General features: G+C 41.4%; 1 protein-coding gene across 12 annotated transcripts in view; it reads left to right on the top strand.

The window, feature by feature from the left end:
• LOC103095281 (zinc finger protein OZF-like) overlaps positions 1-20,454 on the top strand; it is a 61,358-nt gene that overhangs the window by 26,411 nt on the left and 14,493 nt on the right. For 2 of the 12 annotated variants that reach the window (XM_056819998.1, XM_056819992.1), the window contains exon 1: positions 13,605-17,840. The exons of 5 other annotated variants lie outside the window; for them this stretch is intronic. The gene's annotated coding sequence lies outside the window, so the exon portion shown is untranslated. 5 more of the 12 variants (XM_056819994.1, XM_056819993.1, XM_056820000.1 and 2 more) reach the window with 5 other exon arrangements.

The raw sequence follows: 20,454 nt of genomic DNA, 5'->3' as shown, positions 1-20,454 counted from the left end.
TTCTCTTCTCTTCTCTTCTCTTCTCTTCTCTTCTCTTCTCTTCTCTTCTCTTCTCTTCTCTTCTCTTCTCTTCTCTTCTCTTCTCTTCTCTTCTCTTCTCTTCTCTCTCTTCCACTCTCTCCATTACTGGCTGCCATCATTCTGTCTCAATTTTATCTTCATTCAGCTATCTCAGTAACTTAAGCTCTATTAGCAATTCACAGAGGGATGGGATATATTCCCTAAAGGCCTACATTTAAGTTGGTAAGCTCATTTAGATAGATGCCTTTGCTCTCTACTACATGATCTCATGTTTAGGAAGTCCATCTGTGGCAATGGAAGAGTTCTTTTCAGTTAAACCTTCTGTCCAGTAATGGTTTTCAGTCATCTTTCGTTATTACATCCCCCTTTTATAAATCTCAATAACTTGCACTGGCTGTAGATGAGCTCAGGGCTTTCAACCTTTGTCTAAGCAACCCCCAGGCCACATATCACATCCTGGTCTCTTTTTTCTCTAGATTTATAATTTTTAAACTTTACCTTCAATATTTAATTAGTAGTAGTAGTAGTAGTTTAATTATATCACTTTAATTCAATTTTTCACTTTTATATAATCAATTTTTTCCATACATTTTCTTTACTTAATTAACAAGTATCTATATACCAGCTCTCTCTAATTGAGATTTACATCACTTTGGACATGTTAGAGAACCATGAAAGTTCAGAGTAAGGCAGGACTTTGGATGCTCAGATAGTCCAGGCCACACCTGATAAACAATGCACTCTATGACATTGCTGACAACTGACCTTCCAGACTGTTCTTGAAGACCTCAAGTGAAAGGAGCCTCCTCTTACTGGAGGCATCCCATGCCCTTTCACAGAACTCTCATTATCCCAAAGTTTACACATTAGACCAAGCTTGAGTGTGCCTATTTGCCAGTTTCACTCATTCCTCCTCGTTCTAAAAACTCTGATTCGAAGCCAAGCAAGTTTAATCCTCCTTGTGAGTGAAAACTGTTCATATCTTTTCAAAAGCTTTTAAATCTTCTATAAGAATTCTGCAGAAGGGAACATAGTTCATAGCAAGCGAACCTGAAAACATGGAAATTCTGGATTCAAGTCTTGTCTCTGCTACTTATTGGCTGTGTAGCCCAGAGCAAGGTGTTTACACTTGTCAGTACGTTAGGCAACTCTCATAGGATTTCACTACACATATGAAATCATATGTCCAGCGTGGGGAGGAAAGTCTTCTGCAGGCCAGATATCTCCAGTTCCTTTAACTGATCATTTTTGGAATCCTGGGCCATTCATGTTGCTGGTTGCTCTCCTTTGGATGTTCTCTAGCTCATTAGTACCTTTCTTATAATGAAGCCTTAAAAACTGAACCGAAGGGGGCAGCTGAGTGGCTCAGTGGACTGAGAGCCAGGCCTAGAGCCAGGAGGTCCTGGGTTCAAATTTGGCCACAGACACTTCCTGGCTGTGTGACCATGAGCAAGTCACTTGAGCCACATTGCTTGGCCCTTACCACTCTTCTGCCTTAGAACCAATATGTAGTATTGATTCTAAAATGGAAGGTGAAGGTTTAAAAAAGAACAAAAGACAGATGTATTTTGACTAAGAGAAGGCTTTGATTTTTTCCCATTCTTCACTTAACACAGCATGAGACATATATTAATATTATTATTGGTCATCATGCTAAGGCTTTAATTGAGATTCCAGGTCACTAAACATTTTGTTTAGTCAATTAGTTGTGTCCAACCTATCATTGACCCCATTCAGTGTTTTCTTGGCAAATATACTGAAGCAGTTTGCCATTTCCTTTTCTATCCCATTTTACAGATAAAGAAATTGAGGCATAGTTATAAATGACTTACTCAGGTCTATTTAAGTGTCTAAGGCTGGATTTGAACTTAAGTCTATCCGACGCCAGGACTGGCACTCTATCCATGCACCAGAGAGCTTCTCCCACTAAAAAAAAAAAAATCCCTTGATTTTTTTTTGGATGAATTGCTGTCTAGCTACACCCCCTATTTTGTATTTGTGGAAATGAATTTCCAAATTCAGATGTGAACTGCTCACATTTATCTTCATTATGCATTCATTAGGTTGAACATGTTGGTTTAGCCTGTTAATATTAACACTGGTTAAGATCTCTTTGAATCAGATTGCCCTGTCATTTGGATAGTTGGATATCCTTGTCAGTTTTGTGTTGTTTATAAGTTCCTTTGCCTTATCATAAATGTCTTCATTTAAGTCACTGATTAAAACGGTTTGGTGTTTTAAAAAATGATTATTCCCTATTTCATTAAATAATGACTTCATTAACTTATTTTCACTTTTAATTTGTCATATTAGGGCTTTGTTTTTTCTTATTTTGTAGAAAAACTTTGTGCAAGTCATATGATTTTATTTGCTCTGTCATGTCCTTCTTTGATTGTGCCCTTCATTGATATGTCAAATCCTTAAGATTATCTTATCATTGCATTATTGCTGGTTGACAGTAATGGGTCTAGGTGAGTTGAGTTTGGTGCTCGCACCTGTTGCTAATCAATAAACTATGTTTACTCTGCCTTCTATTTTTTGGAATTTAAAGCAAATGTTCCTTCTGGAAAATAGATTTCATTATTTTCTTCACAATTCCCAGTAAACCTTAAATTTTACCTGATTGCTGTCTTCCAGGTATGTCTATTTTGTCTGCAAAGATTCCAATTTGAATACATTTCTAAGTGAATGATTTTCTGAATTAGTTTTCCTCCTTTTGTAGATTTCCACTGTTCTATCTTGCACAAGATTGTCCAGCTTTTCAATCTCCCATGAGAGTTCCAAGTATTATTAATGTTCTTTATAAGTGTTCTCTACATGTTAAAATTGAATTCATTTAATCATGTGCAGTTGGGTGCTCTGTTACTGTCTCCTCACTTGTCTGTGACATCATTTCTCCAGAACAGTTAATCCCTGATTTCCTTTAAGCCTTTCCTCAAGTCCCAGCTCCTGTGGGAGGCCTTTCCCAAATTTCCATCTGCTACTTGATATTTATCTTCAATTTATTTTTATGTTGTCAACTTCATCAGAGACCAGGGACTTATTTTGCTTTTTCTTTGTGGCCCTGTTACAGGGAACATCACCTGGTACATAATAATCACTTAAATGCTTAATAATATTTTATGTGATGGATTCAAATTAAGTATCATTTCCCTGATGAGATAGAAACTAGAACTTACTCTAATGAAGAGTCTTTCAGGACTACAATCAGAGCCTAGTTACTTTTTAAAAACATTTCTTTCAGATTCCTTTAGTGAGGAGACCATGTTTGAACCTAAAGAATCAAGTTTGATACAGGCCATTTGTCAGGGAGCATCATTCAAGAAAAAATTAACAAAGGATACAATATCCTGGTATCCCAAGATGAGAAAATTTGGGGTATGTAATGTCAATTTAGAGAAACAGGACAACCAGAAGAGATAGTCTAGACAAATAATAATCATTTCCAGAACAATTTTTTAAAATAATATTTTATTTGATCATTTCCAAGCATTATTCATTAAAGACAAAGATCATTTTCTTTTCCTCCCCCTCACCCCCCATAGCTGATGCGTGATTCCACTGGGTGTCACATGTGTTCTTGATTCGAACCCATTTCTATGTTGTCAATATTTGCATTAGAGTTTTGTTTAGAGTCTCTCCTCTGTCATGTCCCCTCAACTGCTATAGTCAGGCAGTTGCTTTTCCTCGGTGTTTCCACTCCCATAGTTTATCCTTTGCTTATGCATAGTGTTTTTTCTCCTAGATCCCTGCAGATTGTTCCATGCCATTACACCACCACCAATGGAGAAGTCCATTACATTCAATTATACCACAGTGTATTAGTCTCTGTGTACAATGTTCTCCTGGTTCTGCTCCTCTCACTCTCCGTCACTTCCTGGAGGTTGTTCCATTCTCCATGGAATTCCTCCACTTTATTATTTTTTTATATATTATATATTTGAGCACAATAGTATTCCATCACCAACATATACCACAATTTGCTCAGCCATTCCCCAATTGATGGGCATCCCCTCGTCAGAACAATTTCAATAGCATGAATGTACTTCATTATAATAAATATGGGAGATGTTTTATTCTGGGGTCAAATTTTGTTGCATCATGGAGAAGACCTATGAGAAAAAGTCTCCATAAATACCAGACACTTGGAAAAACCTTCAGAAGTTTTCCTTACTTAATTACAAGTAAGAGATTCTTCTTCTAGAAGAACTTCTGTAACCCTTTACATGTAGAAAGGTCTTTGGCCAGATGAGACCCCTTATTACACACAAGAGAAATCATAGTGGAATGAAACCCTTTGTAATGAATGTGGAAAAACCTTCATGAGGAGAGGGCACCTTATTATTCATCAGCAAATCCATACTGGAGAAAAACGCTTGCCTGTAACAAATGTGGGGGAAAGTTCAGTGAGAGGAGAAACCTTATTACCCATCAGAGGATTCGTACTGGAAAGAAGCACTTTGTATGAAATGAATGTAGAACAGGCTTCCGACAGAGAGTGAGCCCTTATTATGTATCAGACAACTTGTACTGGAGAGAAACCTTTTTCATATAATGAATGTGGGAAAGGCTTCAGACAGAGTGGCCACCTTACTCTACACATCAGCAAATTCATACTGGAGAGAAACCCTTTAAATGCAATGAATGGGAGAAAACCTTCAGTGAGAGGAGAACCCTTATTACCCATCAGAGAGCTCATACTGGAGAGAAACTCTTTGCATGTAATGAATGTGGAATGGAAGTGAGGGATAGGAGTACTTTCCAGGGCTGAGCACACTCAGTACAGAAGCATGAATGTAGGAGTGGAGTATTATGTAGGAGAAATGCTAAGGCGGCCACTTTGGATGGACCATAATTCAGGTGGAGGTGAGTAGTGTAAGAATTTTATTGGTTTGACTAAAATATATGAAGATTATAAATAATAATTGTGGTTGCCAATTCAAAGTAATATAGCTCAAAGCCAAAATGACTTTTAATAGCTTTTATTTACAAAAGAGGTAGAAAGAGTAAGAGTTAGAGAAATATAAAAAGGAATAGAAAAGATGTCTAGCCTATCACACTAAATATTGCTCCAGTACTTGATTCAGCCAGGCACCACTTGTTAACCCTTTCAACCAAAGTTAAACTCTCTCTGGAAATCAGGAAAGGAAAGCCAGCTATTCGCTCACCCAAGTTCCCTCCAAGAGTGAGGTCAAAATGACTTAATCTGAAGAAGACTTCTGAAGCTGACTTCCCAGCCCCAGAAATTCAGGGCCTTTTATAGTGGCTTCTTGTCTCTTCCCCTCTTCACAGGGGCTAATCACAACTTCCAAATTGCCCAGCACTGACCAGAGGGACAGTGTCTTATGGGATCTACTTCTCACCTCTGAAGGTGTTAATTCTTATGGGCCTCTGAAGGTGTAAACCTTTTTTTATCATGGGATTCACACATTTCTGACTGATTGTGTTAAAAGAATGGAGCTCTCTTTACTTAGTGGCTAGCTAGGTACTAAGTAGGGATACTAAAAGAAAGAGTTGACCAAGTGTTAACTCAAAGTAAACAAAGAGAATAAAGAATTCCCTTTTGCAAGTGTTAAAAGATAGACAAAGAGAATAAAGAATTCCCTTTCACAATAATAAGTAAAAAAGGTCAGGAAATATTTTGGGTACAGATTGTGAAAGGCCTTAAATGCCGAACAAACTTTTTATTCCAGAGCTAATAGGGAAGTTTGTTTGTTTTTTTAAATAGGGAGGTAGGACAGATTTATACTGAAAGTCAATCACTTTGGCAGCTGGGTGAAAGATGAATTGGAAAGAAGAGATACTTGAGGCAGAAATGCCAGTTAGGAAATTATTGCAATTGTTCAGGTTAGAGAGAAGGAAGAGACAGGAGTGTGTGCAAGACATGTCATAGAGATAGAAATAACAAGTGTTTGGTTTGGGGCCCCAGGTTTTAAGGACAGATAACGTGTGTATAGAGGAGAATGACCAGAATAGTGAAGGGCCTTAATTAAGTTCATTTCATCCAAAGATTACTGATAAAATAGAATGCTTAGCCTAGAGAAGAAAGTGGAAAAATGAGACCTTCAAGAATTGGAAGACTATCCTGTGGAAGAGGGATTTGGTTTGTTTGCTTTGGTCCATGGAAAAACTGGGAGAGATGGGTAGAAGTCCCATGGAGATAAATTTCAGCTCCCCATAAGGAAAGACAGGGCGTCCAACAGTTGAATGGTCTGCCTCAGAATACAGCAAGTTCCTACACTGAAATACATGAAATGAAACTTTACTTAATTCAACAGACATTTCTTAAGCACATGCTATCTGGCAGGGACTGTGATAGATGCTGGGGGAAAACAGGAAGAAGTCTATTCCTTTAAAGAGCTTTCATTCTATTAGGAGGAAGTAGTATATATATATATATATGGAAGTGGTAGCTAAGACAGGATGGTCTGAGCCATCATAGGCAGTTCTATCTTCAGGCAGTTAACATGCACTTTGCCTCAGATACTTCCTAGCTTTGTGACCCTGGGCAAGTCATTTAACCCCAATTGCCTAGCCCTTACCTCTCATCTGCCTTGGAAACAATTCTTAAAATCAACTCTAAGATGGAAGGTAAGAGTTAAAAAAAAAAAGAAGAAGAAACAATGGTGGTATAGTAGTGTTGATTTGATTACTGGGCAAAGATGAAAAGGTAGAAAGCAAGACTGGAGTGACGTGTGGATGCCTAGAAGAGAAGTAAAGAACTGTTTGGCTTGGTGGTCAGGGTCTCATTAGCTATAGTGTGCAAGCTGAATTTGCTGCTCATTTGCTCACCGGTCACCAAGGTGGGAATTCCAGGTTTTGTGTTTTAACTCCTGAAGGGAATATAATTTATTTTTCTTCTGCCTATTCAGTATGGAGGTGCTGTTCCAAGTAGGGAGAAGCTGTCAATAGATGGCAGTGAGGTCTGAGGTGAATAGCTCAGAGACGTGATGACTGCTCTGGTCCTGCTAGATAAAAGAGGTTGGCTGAATTTCCAGCTCATTGCTGCATGTGGTAGAAGCCATACCTATTTCACCTTGGTTAGGTTGGTTTTACAACTTCTACTACGGTTCTGGCCATGAAAGCTTGGCTACTTTCCCCCTAAAAGACAGTAAAACACTCAAGATTTATTTGGTCGAGGGGACCAAGTTTGCACAGTTGGCATAGCTTCTTGATCCCCTAATTGTAAAATCTAGTCATTGCAGTTGAGGTGTTTCAGAAACGAAGGCCCCATTGTTTCCAGGGGGCCAACATACCCTTTGAGAGGGAACTCCTGTTTATGAGTACTAAGGAAGTTGCATCCATTTGAACCAACATTGCATCAAAATATCCTTTCCATGCTTTTACTAAATAACCTTTTTTTGTGTGAAAAGTTAGATGATCTGTGAGTATCTCATTTCACTTCATTCTAGAGCCCGAATAGTAGGACCAGCCTTTGCCAGGGTTGGCCCAGAACAACTCACTGATTAAGAGTGTGACTGACCTCTCATTCCTGAGATTTTGTTTCTTCTGTGCTTTATCCAAATCAGTTCAGCACCAGTGGAGGGGCATAGACAAAAAGGCTCATAAGGCCACAGAATATGGGAGTCACATGGGACCTGGGGCATCCATAGTAAAAAAGGAATCCCTCTTATAATATACCTGACAAGTAGTTATCCAACTCTTCCTCACACTCTTGCAATAAGGGAGGACTGGGTAGACCATTTGTCTTTGGAAAAGCTCTGGGTTAAGAGGTTGTTTCTGATATTGGTCCTCAGTCTGCCACTATGCAACTTCTACCCACTGCTTTGTCCTCAGGGGTTCAGCAAAACAAATCTAATCCATCTTCCGTTCCTTCAAGTTCTTGAAGACTATGATCATGCCCCATACTTATCTATCCATGTGATTCTGTCAAAAGTTTGACTAATGAAGCTACACAAAATTGGTTGTTTGATAACTGCAATTTATTCCAGTCCATTAGGACAGTGATTGTATTCAATATTTATATTCTTCATGATTTTCATATGTAAAGAATATAGATATTCAAGGTAATGTATGATAGAAGGAGTGGCTCTGCTGTGTGTTCAAGAGTTGACAGTCGCATAAACCTTTATACCTCCCTTCCTGCTCCTGACTCATTTCCTTATTCATTCTTTACCTGGGTTCCAAGGAAATCAAGGAGGTATATTGTGATTTTTCTCAAGTTAGTAGAAGAAAAATATTTTATTGATGATCAGTATGCCTGCCCTGATACTGGCCTGTTTATCATGAGCTAACTCTCTCAGCCTGGGGCCCTTCAGCTGTGATCATCCTCCACCTGAATCCCTCTAGCAGTTACCCCTTCATTCTATCCAACCTTCCATCTTTACCTATCCATTTCTCCCTGCCCGCAATGACCTTTTAGCCCCCTTTCTAGGTCAGCTCCAGGGGCCTCTCCTCTTGGAGGCCTTTCCTGATTTCTCCTTAGGAGTTAGTATATTCCCTCTCAAATTTGTATGTTAATCATCTCAGCATTTATTTAGTAATACACTGGGATCATTGTATCTTTGATCACACCATCACATGCCATCTCCATGATCTGAAATTCCTCTCTGACTCTAAACCTTGTAATATTTGTTATTCATTCCTTTCTTAGCTCTCCCCATGAACCTCATGTTCATCCATCCTTCAGGCCACCACTTCTACTCTAGCTTTATGTTCTTCCCTTTCAGAGCTCCACCTCCCTTTAGTTAACAAGCGCTGCTCTATACTGACCTTTTCTCTGTAATCTGTTGCCCCTTAGGCGTGTTGTCACTTAAACCTCGTCATACCTTATTCCCAGGTTATTCTATCAACTTCTGCTCATTTGCTGTTGAATAGTACTGGAAGAAGTTGCACAACTGAGCTGACTAGTTGCACAACAAATTTAGTTTCTCTGATCTCAACTGGGCTCTCAGAGCATCAAGGCAGTTCTTCTAGTTTTCCTTAATTGGCTGCTTATTCCATTTACTACAGAAGTTTTGTAACTTCTCTTCCAAAACCTCCCAAACCACAGCTTCCTCTTCCCCTTAGCTGAAGACCAGGACTCACACTTGACTGATTGGTGTAGCACTGCCTCTGGCCTTCTGTCCCACACTTGCCCTCACAGGCCTAGAGGTGTGACTTCTGTGCTTCATAAATTGAATGATGTATACCCTGTGGTTATCTGGTTACTCCAAAAATTATATGGCTCCTGAGCTACTACTGATATACTTCCTCTGAACAGTCTGCAAGGGTCCCGCCTGTCTCTTAACAAGGCATTTATTAACACGGTGGCTATAAAACTAGGACATATTATGCCACAAAATACCCAGAATCCCTGGATAGAGTAAGCACAAACTTGGGGTATATTGTAATGAAGCACAGTTACAAAAATTTCATGTGCCCAAAGTTCTTTACTGCTCCAGGACTGCAGGATTTGGAAGTCCTTTATTTTCCCACCCAGATCTCTCTTCAATCCAGATTTAGATTTCTGGGACTCTCTTTGTAATAATTAAAATGGGTTTGACAAATATAAGAATTTTAAAAATTGTGGATGCCGTTTACAACAATTAACTCTTAAGTCACAAGGCTATTGGTAGCTTTATTACAGCATGGTAGAGATAGTAAAGGGGGAAATGTAGGAAGGAGGTAGAAAATACTGCCAAGCTAAATACCCTAATTCCAGATCTGAGTGTCTCCAGACCAAAGAGCATGTTCCACCCCTGAGCCACCAAAGCAGAATCCAAGACAGAATCGAATGTCTAATCAAGCTGAGCCTCACCAGACTAAACTGCAAAAAGACTGAGCTCAAACGAGGATGAGCCGCAAAAAGACCAAGCTGCCCAAAGACTAAGCTGCCCAAGAGACTTGAAGGGCCAAAGAGTCCCAGCGACTCCAGCTTATATGCAGTTTTCCCACCCATCAGCTCTCCCCATCACATCTCAGGAATCAAAGTTTCTTAATTTGCCTGTGGACTTTGAGGATGTGAACTTCCTTTCCTAGTGAAGGGTTCTTTAAGTTTTTGACTAAGTGTGAACGGAGGGTTCTTGATTAAGTTAAAGTAAACAAAGGGGGTTTAAATTCTTTTTCACACCTCTCTCCGAGTCCCATCTCCAGCTCTCTTCACTGCTGTAAGTGGTTACTTTTCTTGAAGCTTTTTCCTCTATCAGTTCAGAGTCTCTGTAGACTCATCTATTGGTCATGGATGTCTCTGCTTCCTCAAGTGGACATCAAGTTCAAATCAACTTCCAACTGCTGGACAGGGAGGGCGTCTCCTTCCAGGTAAGGAGTTCCATTTCTCTTTGTTATGATCAATGGCATTGGAAGAGGGAAGTTCCCTCCTCCTCTACCTATTTGTTCCAATTTCCAATTTTCAAACTGCTGTCTCTAGGGCATAACTATGTCAAGCTCCTAAGAGCATGGCAAATTTGCCTTGACATTTCTCTTTTCTAAGTCTTATAGCCTCTTGACTCCCCTCCCCCTCCATTTTCCCCTCCTTTTCTCTAAACTCTGATTTGTTGTCCCTTTTCACCAAAACTAGCCCTTCATTTGTACACCTGGCTTTCATCCCTTCACATCTCTTCAGCAGTCTGCCCGGAAATTATCCCTTCCTTTAGAGTTGTGTAATTTTTTTAAATGTTGAGCTAGCGAGCCCCTTTGGGGTCAAGTTACTGCCTCTTCCTTGTGTTACAAATACATTGATCTGGAAGTTCAATCCCAAATTTAAAAGCATTTATTAGTGAAAAGGGAGAGAAAAGAAAGTTAGATTACAGTCCTCTAAAGCTGATACTTCATTTTGCTGGATGACTGATCACTGCTGCTTGGCAATGATTGCTCATGAGATAAGGAAGCCTCTCAAGAGAAAAAATGTCAGCTCCATGGCAGGTACGGAAGCTCCACCGTCTGGGTTTAAAAAATGTCTTAGATATGACATTATTGGGGACATCTATGTCTCCTTGTTGGGGTGCAGCAGGATAGAGGTATTTTACTTCACACAAGGGTTCCCCTCCTCGTGGGGTCAGTACCATTCTAGCCCACTTCCCTCTGGCCTTAGTCAATTGGGTATGACTTTTCTCAAGGGAAGTGGTTTCCTTTTAGTTCTGCCTCAGGAAGAAATGATGGAAAGGAGAAATGCATTAACAGAAATTTCTAAGCCTGGTTTGTCTAGGATTTGACTGGACCTACCTCTTTCTCTGCCTTTGGGAAGTCATAAAAATATGAAACAAGGGGCAGCTAAGTATCTCAGTGGATTGAGAGCCAGGCCCAGAGACAGAAGGTTCTGAGTTCAAATATGATGTCAGATACTTCCTAGCTGTGTGACCCTAGGCAAGTCACTTAACCCCCGTTGCCAAGCCCTTATTGCTCTTCTGCTTTGGAGCCAATACACAGGATTGATTCTAAGATAGAAGGTAAAGGTTTTTTTTTTTTTTAATGAAACAATAATAATATCTCTTCTGTACAATTCTGAGCCCCCACTGGACCAGGAAAAATCCTATCAGTACTAAGATCTCTCTTTCTGTCTCCCTGTATTTCTTACCACCTGTTGATTCCCTCTCAGCAGTATTTCAGTAACAAAACACATAGATCACCAGTGCAGTAATTTGTATTAGAGAAACAAAACAACATAAAACAAACTCTTAAAATTAGGAAGTCAACATACCTTTCCCAGGAATGAAGAAACAAAAACAGCTGAAAAGATAGGCACGAAGAAGCCTTGAGTCTGCCCCTCAGTGTGAGCTTAACAAAACAAGATCCACTTAAACAGTCGGCCCCGTGCCCTCAGGAACTCTCATCTGCCTTGTGTTGCCTGTCAGAACTACTTCCCATGGCACATCTTGCTCCTTGCTCCTTGCTATTATCCCATCAAGCTATCCTACATTGGTTCTCTTTTGCCCAAACTAAAAAGAATTTAGATACTTCAATTTCTTTCATTTCTTGCCCCTTTGCAATCTAACTGTACCACTAAACTGACATTGACCCCTGAAAGTCAGTGACCTTAAATGGCCTTGCCTCAACCCTAATTTTTCTTGACCTCTAGCATTTGACATGCTGACCACCCCTCCTCCTAGATACTTTCTCCTCTCTGGGTTTTCATGACATTGCTCTCTCCTGCTTCTTTAAATGCCCTACGACACTTTCTGAGTCTCCTTTCCTGGATCATTTCATGTACCATCTTCTATGGATGGACTGCAATACTCCTTCCTGGGCCCTTTTCTCTATCAGCTCCCTTCGGTTTAATTATCACCTCTATGTAGATGACTCCTGAGCTTGAGTCTGACATCACCACGTACCTATTGGACATTTCCAACTGAATGCTCTGAGGCACCTCAAACTCATCGTGTTCAAAACATAGCTCATTAACTTTCCCCACACACCCTCCCACTTTGCTAACTTCCCTGTTTCCCCACTATCCTCCCACTTCCCTAAGTTCTCAACTTTGGGGTAATCTATTTTTTTCTTCTCCCTTCTCTTTTCCTGCTCTCCCCATATCCTATGTTGTCACCTTGCTTTTATTTCATAGCATCTCTAGCTTTCATCCCTTTTTCTACAGACACATGGATACCACCACAGTCCAGGCCCTCGGCACTCCTCACCAGGACCATCTTAATAGCCTCCAGATTGGTCTCCCTGTCTCAAGGCTCTCCATTCATATTTCGAAAGCACATATGCATCATGTCAGTCTCATGTAGAAGCTGCTTAATGGTTCCCTCTGGCCTGTAGGCCAAATACAAACTCTTGTTTTTAGTTTAGAGCCCTTCATAGGCTGGCTCCAGTCCATTTTTCCAGACTTATTTGATGTTGTGTCATGAACACTCCGGGTCAGACTGGACTCCTTACATTCTATCTCCTGTCTTCTTGCCTTTGCACCAGCTGTCCTTGTCTTTCCTTAACTCTAACTCCATTTATTGTTCAATTTGAGTGTCACCCCCTTACAAGATTGTCTTATCTTCCCCTCTTGGCTGCTGGCGCCCACCCCACCCCATCCCACTCCCATTATTTGATATCTACTTGATATTCCTTTTTTACTTATCTGTGTTCATGTTGTATTCCCCCAACAGAATGAAGGCTACTAGATGTCAAGGAATGTTTCTTTTTTGTCTTGGATCCCTTAGAAACAAATGATTGTTGAATTTAGTTGCATTTCATTGGTTTTCTCCAAGAGGCGTGGGCAGTCTAGAAAAGATGCATTGGGTGTTCTCTCACAGCCCAGTAAGCAAAGGAAAGATAGGCAAAAGTGAATGATCTTTAAGACATGTGCGCCAGCCCATCAATTCCACAGGGTCAGAATGCCCAGCTTAAGAAGTGGGTCCACAAGATATGTGGCCACTGAAAGCCCTGTAGGAAATTGGGATCAGATAGCCAACTGACCACTTCATTGGTCACCAGAGCCTCTGATTTCCAAACCACAGAAATCTACACATTTTGGAACACCAGACTCCTATACTTAAAGCCACAGCAAGTTTAAGAAGGGAAAAGACACTTTTACCAAGTTGCACAGAGTCACAAAATTGGAAGGTCTTTTTTTTTTTTAATTTATTTAGTCAATTTAGAACATTATTTCTTGGTTATAGGAATCATTTTCTTTCCCTCCCTCCCCCACCCACCCCCCAGCCAACGCGCAATGCCACTAGGTTTTACGTGTCTTCAATCAGAACCTATTTCTATGTTGTTGATGTTTGCACTAGGATGATCCTTTAGTCTACATCCCCAATCATATCCCTATCAACCCATGTGATCAAGCAGTTGTTTTTCTTCTGTGTTTCTACTCCCACAGTTCTTTCTCTGGATGTGGATTGTGTTCTTTCTCGTAGATCCCTTCAAGTTGTTCAGGATCAGTGCATTGCCACTAATGGAGAAGTCCATTACATTTGATTGTACCACAGTGTATCAGTCTCTGTATACAACATTCTCCTGGCTCTGCTCCTCTCATTCTGCTTCAGTTCCTGGAGGTTGTTCCAGTCCCCACGGAATTCCTCCACTTTATTATTTTTTTGAGCGCAATAGTATTCCATCACCAACATATACCACAATTTGTTCAGCCATTCTCCAATTAAAGGGCATCCCCTCATTTTCCAGAAATTGGAAGGTCTTCACTGACCACAAAGACTAACCCATACCCAGTAGAGAATACCTTTTATAGCATTCCCTTTATCCATCTTTGCTTGAGTAGGATCTGAGATTTAGAGCTGGAAGGAACCTTGGAAGTCAAGTCAACAGAAGAGATAAAAATAAGGCCTAGGGACTGTTCAGGGTCACATACACATGTCAGTTAGGATTCAAATCCTACCTTCCTCTCTCCAAATTCAATGCTCTATGTACTCAAACATATGATGTGCTGATAAAGAGTTAAAAAGATAAATTGAACACTGGTGTGGGGTAACACTAGTACCCCTAAAAGCCTGGGGTTCCAAGATCATATTAATGTAGGCACTGCCTCCCTAACTACATATCACAATCAAGCTGCAAATTCTGTGACATTCCTGTTTGTAGCTGTTTCTAAATATGATTCACAAGAATGTATCTAGCAGTCTAGGACTTTTCCTAGGTTTCTCCTAACATCTTAAAGTTTTTATTTTTGTATAAATGACATGTAAGTTAAATAAAGCACAATGTGTTATAGCATTAAATTTGACAACTGTAAAAGGGTCTCAAGTACAGTCAAGGGGTAAAGGTTTTCCTTTATTATCTAGTGAACTTTCTTTGGCTGTGGGGTCTTCTTCATAAGAAATTGAGACAATCTCTTCTGCACTTTTCCCTCCATTCAAATTAGGAAATATTTACAAAATTTCCTGGAGAAAAGTTCTTTTCCCCCCTTCTTATTTTTGTAACATGCTTGCTTCTAAGAAGCTTCAAGACTCCAGGTAGGAAGAAGATAATCAGATTTCATAGATATAAGCTCTGAAATTCTGTGATTCTAGATTCCTGATCTAGCTCCTTTTCTCATCTTCACACTTGGACATTGAGAAAAATAAAGGGAACCAACTGAGGACTTGCATAATTCCGCAAGATCTAACTGAAAAGTGGAAGAGTCATCACCAGTGCTTGTTGAATGGAATGGAAATACAGGGTCTCAAAAAATTAAAACTTTATTTTAAAAAAGTAGTCTTTATTTATAGCCATGTTTTTTATGGTGGCAAAAAAATTGGAAAATGAGGGGATGCTCTTCAATTAGGGAATGGCTGAACAAATTGTGGTATCTGTTGGTGATGGAATACTATTGTACATGGTTCAACAGGGATATAATTGGGGATATAGACTCTAAATGATTACCCTAGTGCAAATAACAATGTGGAAATTGGTCTTGATCAATGACACTTGTAAAATCCATTGGAATTGCTCTTGGCTACAGGAGGGGAGTGGGAGGAGGGAAGGGAAAGAACATGAATCTTGTAACCATGGAAAAATATTCTAGATTAATTAATTAAATAAACTTTTAAAAAGTAGTCTTTTTAAAAGAATCTTGATAAAACATGGAAAAGGCTAATGTACTGAATCTTCATGAGATTATACATCTTGTGGGTTATTGGATTTATATAGCTGACAAAAACAGAAATGTTGAATGGCTAAAAAAGTAGTGATTTTGTGGAAGAACTTAAAATTACAACAATCACTCACCAGAGTACCAAAGATTAAAATAAAATATGGCCAAAGTAAAAACTGAGCCTTAAGTGTATAAAAGATTTAGAAAATCTTAGTCACTGTTATTTTGATTACTTAAACCTGTCCCATTATTTTAAATGAATTTGAATTTTATAAAATAAGCTTAGCAACCATATATGAATTATTTTGGGAACCGTCTATAAAGGGCAAGTTAAAATAAAAGCAGGCAAGGAGGTTGTACAGTGGATAGAGTGCCCAGACTGGAGTCAGGAAGACCAGATTCAAAGATTCAAATCTGGCCTCAGACACTTTTGTATGACCCTGGGCAAGTCACTGAACCTTATCTGCGGTTTCCTCATCTGTAAAATGAGTTGGAGAAGGAAATGGCAAACCACTCCGGAATGTCTGCCAAGAAAACCCCAAAAGTGATCGCAAAGAATTAACCGTGACTAGGAAATGACAAAACAGCAAAAAGTAAAAATAGCAACAAACCATCAATTCATTGAATTGTTTGGAACAGGTTGTTCATTTTTTTGGTGTTTTGGGGGGGACATTTTCTGTTGGAGAAAAGTTTCTTATACTGTCCGTGTTCATTGCATTTTCCCTAATTTTCAAGTCGGAGATTTTAATGGCAAAAACTTGGGTTTGTGGTGGCTACCTCTTCCACAGACAAGAGCCCTTTTTTGGAAAGGACTCTTTGGGATCTTGGTTTCATCTCTACCATTTCGGAATTTCCCAAGGCTTTTGTCTGGGTAGCCCCTAGGAGGGCAGTGAAAGTCCCCTCCCCATTAGAACTTCGTGGCCGCCCTTGTATGCAGTTGTGGTCTCCAGGATGGAGATAAATTGGGTGAGTTCATGGCAGGGGGAGACATTCCGAGTTCCTTCTTTTCTTACTTCCTTTCTGCAGTGACCTCTTTGACACTGGATGGTCCGAGGGTGCCAGGGGTCAGGAGGGCAATTGATGGTCTTGGAAATTAACAGCTTCAACAGGTTCCCCGGGTGGCCGGAAGGTAAAATCCAGCGTTTCCTCCACATAATCTGGCCATCTGGCGGCAGATCTCATAGTTTCTCTCTTCCTCCCCCTGCCCCCACCTCTACTCTTCCAGCTCCGGCTAAACTCACATGCAAACCGCCCCTCCCCCCCCCCGGGGTTGCTCCCGCTCCATGTGCCGCCCCTGCCCTGTTCCCCTTCTCTGCAGGCACCTCCGAAGTTCAGGCTGGTTTCAATAGGGGAGATCCAAGGTCTCTGCGGGGAGTCAAGCTGCCTTGACCTGGAAGAGACCCAGTCAAGTTCAAGTTCAACAAGCGCCTTCCGTAGTCAGGGCCCCGCCTCTGACTCCTAAGACCAGGCATCTGGGGAAGCACAAGGTCCAGGGCCGCGAACTAGATAATTAGTATCTAGTTTCTCGGCTCCACTGGAAGGGCCGGAAGGGTTCAGAGCCTGGGCCCTGCGCGCAGGTGCACAGGCAGTTGCACCTTCAAGGCAAAGCACGCTAGGAGATGGAGTCCTGGACGGATCGACCTGCCTGGACTCCATTTCCCAGAATGCTTCGGGAGGTTCCATTGCTGTAGTGTGCGTCGCCCGCGAGTCATTCAATGAAGACCAGTGCGCGGTGTGCTGGGGCTACATTTCTGGAGGTCCGACTTCCAATATTTGGCGCCTGTCTCGTGCGTGCCTTCTTCGGCTCTGAGCCTACAGCATCGAGTAGGACCATTTGTAATCGTATGCTTGAATCCAGCTCCTTGCTCCCCTACTCCTCCATGCGGAGTACGTCTCTGCGTCCCTGACCCTGTGGAGTGAGTGAATGCGCGGGTGCTGCGTCTCTGCTCCCCCCCCCGCCAGGGAGGAGTGCGCAGGCTCAACCTGGGAAGGGCGGGTGCTTGCGACGGATCTGTAACTGGGCGGGGACGCTCGTGTGGGTGTGGCCTAGTAGGTAATTTGTCCGTGTCCGTTTGTGCCTTGGTTTTCTCAAGTCTTTATTAAACACCTTCTGTGTGCCCAGCACAGGGTGGGTAATAAGAGAGGCCAAAGGCAGCCCCTGTCCCAAGGGGGGAAGCCATGTGTGAACCACCGGGGGGGAAGGCCTGGGGGGCAATTGTGAAGGGCTTTCCTGTAGAAGCCGAAGATGAGGGAGAGCGGCTGTAGGTCCAGCCCAGTGCTATTGCGCGGAGTCGGGGGCGTTGCAGAGAATGAGGAGGCGGGGCTTGGCACCCGGAAGATCTTGTATTTGCTCCTAGAGGTCAGACCCACGTCTAGGAAGACCACTTAGGTGGCAGACGGCGGGTTTGAGTGCGCCGCTTCTTCCTTCCCTGCAGCTATAGCTATAGTCCCTGCCGGAGGTGGTGAGGGTCTGCTTTCTGGGCATTACTGGCCAGGGGGACTGGCAAGTTTTTTCCCGCTTAGAGATTCTGTCCCCCACCTCACCCAGTTCCCGAGGTTCTGCGAAATAGGGCACGCGGCATACTTGAGAAACAAAACCCGATACACTCGCGGCCGTGTTCCCAGAAATCAAGGAAGAAGCGAAGTCCAGCCGCCTTCATTTCATTGCCTCCAGAGGACAGACGGCACTTTGTCATCCTGAGGCCCTCGGCATGGCTGCTAATGTGGGTGGGAGCAGCCGCCTCTCCTGCCTTGTCTTTGCAAAGTTGTTACTGTTCTGCTCAAGTCATGCAGGGAAATTTAGCAGCTGACTGCAGGAGTAACTTTTTTTCCCCTCCAATTTATTTGTTTCTTCACTTTAGTGTAGAAACAATTTTTGGCAATTGCTTTTTTGACATTTTAGAATTTCCTACCTCTCCAGCTAGGTGAATGGCCTGATATGTTATGCCCATACTTTCAAGACAGTAACTTTAAATTTGATTCATTTGTCACGTTTTCCCCATCACTTAGTAAAACCACAAATCAAGCCCTAATTGGCATCCTTTGCTGATCTCTAAGATGAACATACTTACACTGAAAAGAAAACAAGGGCATTTCAGGTCTGTTTCTGGTGGTGTCAGTATCATAAGAGAGAAGGGAGCATGGGGGTTGGGGTTTTTTTTTTTTTTTTGACAGGCAGTGGATGTCTCAGGAGAGGGAATGAAGGGTGGAGGATGACACTCGCATTTTGAACTTGAGTGACTGGGAGAATAGGGAAGAGTTTGGAGGAAAATGTAAAAGCAATTTTTAACATTTGTTTTCTAAAATTTTTGTTTCCAAATTCTCTCCCCTCCTCCCTGAAAAGGTAAGCAATTTTTGGAAAGAGGTTAGACATGTGCAATCATGCGAAGCTTTCCAGATTACTCATGTTATGGAAGAAGACTTTTTTTTAATGAAGACAACAAAGTGGAAAAGAGCATGCTTTGAACATGTTTCACACACTGACAGTTCTTGCCCTGGAGGTGGATGGCATTTTTCATTCTGAGGCCTTTGGAGTTGTCTCGGAACATCATATTGCTGAGACTAGCTAAGTCACTCACAGTATTCATCACCCTGGGTTGCTGTTCCTGTGTACAATGTTCTGGTGTCGCTCCCTTCACTCTGTGGCAGTTCTTGTCTTTCCAGGTTTTTATGAAATCTTCCTGCTGATCATTTGTTACATCATAATAGTATTCCATCACAATCATCTACCACAGCACGTTCAACCATTCCTCGATGAGTGGGCATCCCCTCAATTTCCAGTTCTTTTCCTCCACAGAAACAACTGCCAGAAATAGTTTGGGCTTTTTAGCACGTTAATTTGGGATGCAGAGCACGCAGTGGTATTGCAGGATGGAAGGCTGGGCAGTTTTATAGCTATCAGGCATAGTTCCAGTTGCCCTCTAGAAAGGTTGAATCTGTTCATAATGGACTGGAGGAGTCCTGAGTTCCCTTTTTCTTCTTATTGGTTGCTCAACTCCTCCTTCCTCCAGCATACATAACTGCCTGCAGTGTCCAGTAGGGACTAGCCCCAGAGGGACAGTGGTCAGCAGAGGATGGGGATCTGTAAAGATGAATTTAGAGTTGTGACTTTAAATCTAGATTTAAATGGTCGCCAAATACAATTCCCAAGTCAGTCTGGAAATTTATGGTAATTTAATTAATATAGAGGGAAGGAATTTAAGGAGAAGAGAGAGGGAGAGGAAAAAGAGCTAATTTAAACTGCTCCAGCTCAGGCTGAGCCAGGCAGGAGTTAAATGCCTTGGCCAAAGGGGCCTCCCCTGTGTCCAGGGGAAAAGAATGTCAGTCTTATCACTCACCACGAGACTGACTCAAGGAAGCTGTCTGAGTGAGCTCCTCCAGGCTGAGTTCCAGGATCAAACTGGCGCCTAGGCTGCTCACAGGAAGTGATCAGCCAGATCCAACTTTCTGGGGAAAGAGTTTTTGAGAGACGAAAAAATCCCAAATATATAGACCTTTCATCCTTGTGTCTCCACCTCTAAATTTTCACATCTACCAATCACATCAGTAGATGAGAAAAGGCTTTCTCCAGGACTGCCCGTACTTTTAGTTCTTCTTTCAACCTTCTTTGATTAGTTTATTTCTTTTGAGCTACTTCACACTTCTTTGTTAAATTCACCTTTTGTTAGTTACTTGACCTTTTGTGATTAATTTAACCTTTATAGTTACTTAACACCTTTTTGTATTAAGGTCACTTAGCTTAATGTTCTAGCTTTACTATAAGATGAGAACAAAGCACCTTCATTGTTCAATCAGGAGATTACAACTTTATCTTCCCCTAAAGTATTGTCTAAGTAGGGTGGAATAATGTAAAGTACTACAAGACATTCCTGATTCTGTTAAAGAGAGTGTCTTCATTGTTACAATCAGGAGATAGCTAAATCAAATCTTCTAAAGTATGGTCTGAGTAGGATGGAGTAGTTTTAAAATTCACA

The sequence above is a fragment of the Monodelphis domestica genome, chromosome 2 (genome assembly GCF_027887165.1).
Source record: "Monodelphis domestica isolate mMonDom1 chromosome 2, mMonDom1.pri, whole genome shotgun sequence".
NCBI classification, from domain to species: domain Eukaryota; kingdom Metazoa; phylum Chordata; class Mammalia; order Didelphimorphia; family Didelphidae; genus Monodelphis; species Monodelphis domestica.
Note: the sequence above shows the minus strand (reverse complement) of the source record. Positions and strands in the feature narration are given on the sequence as shown.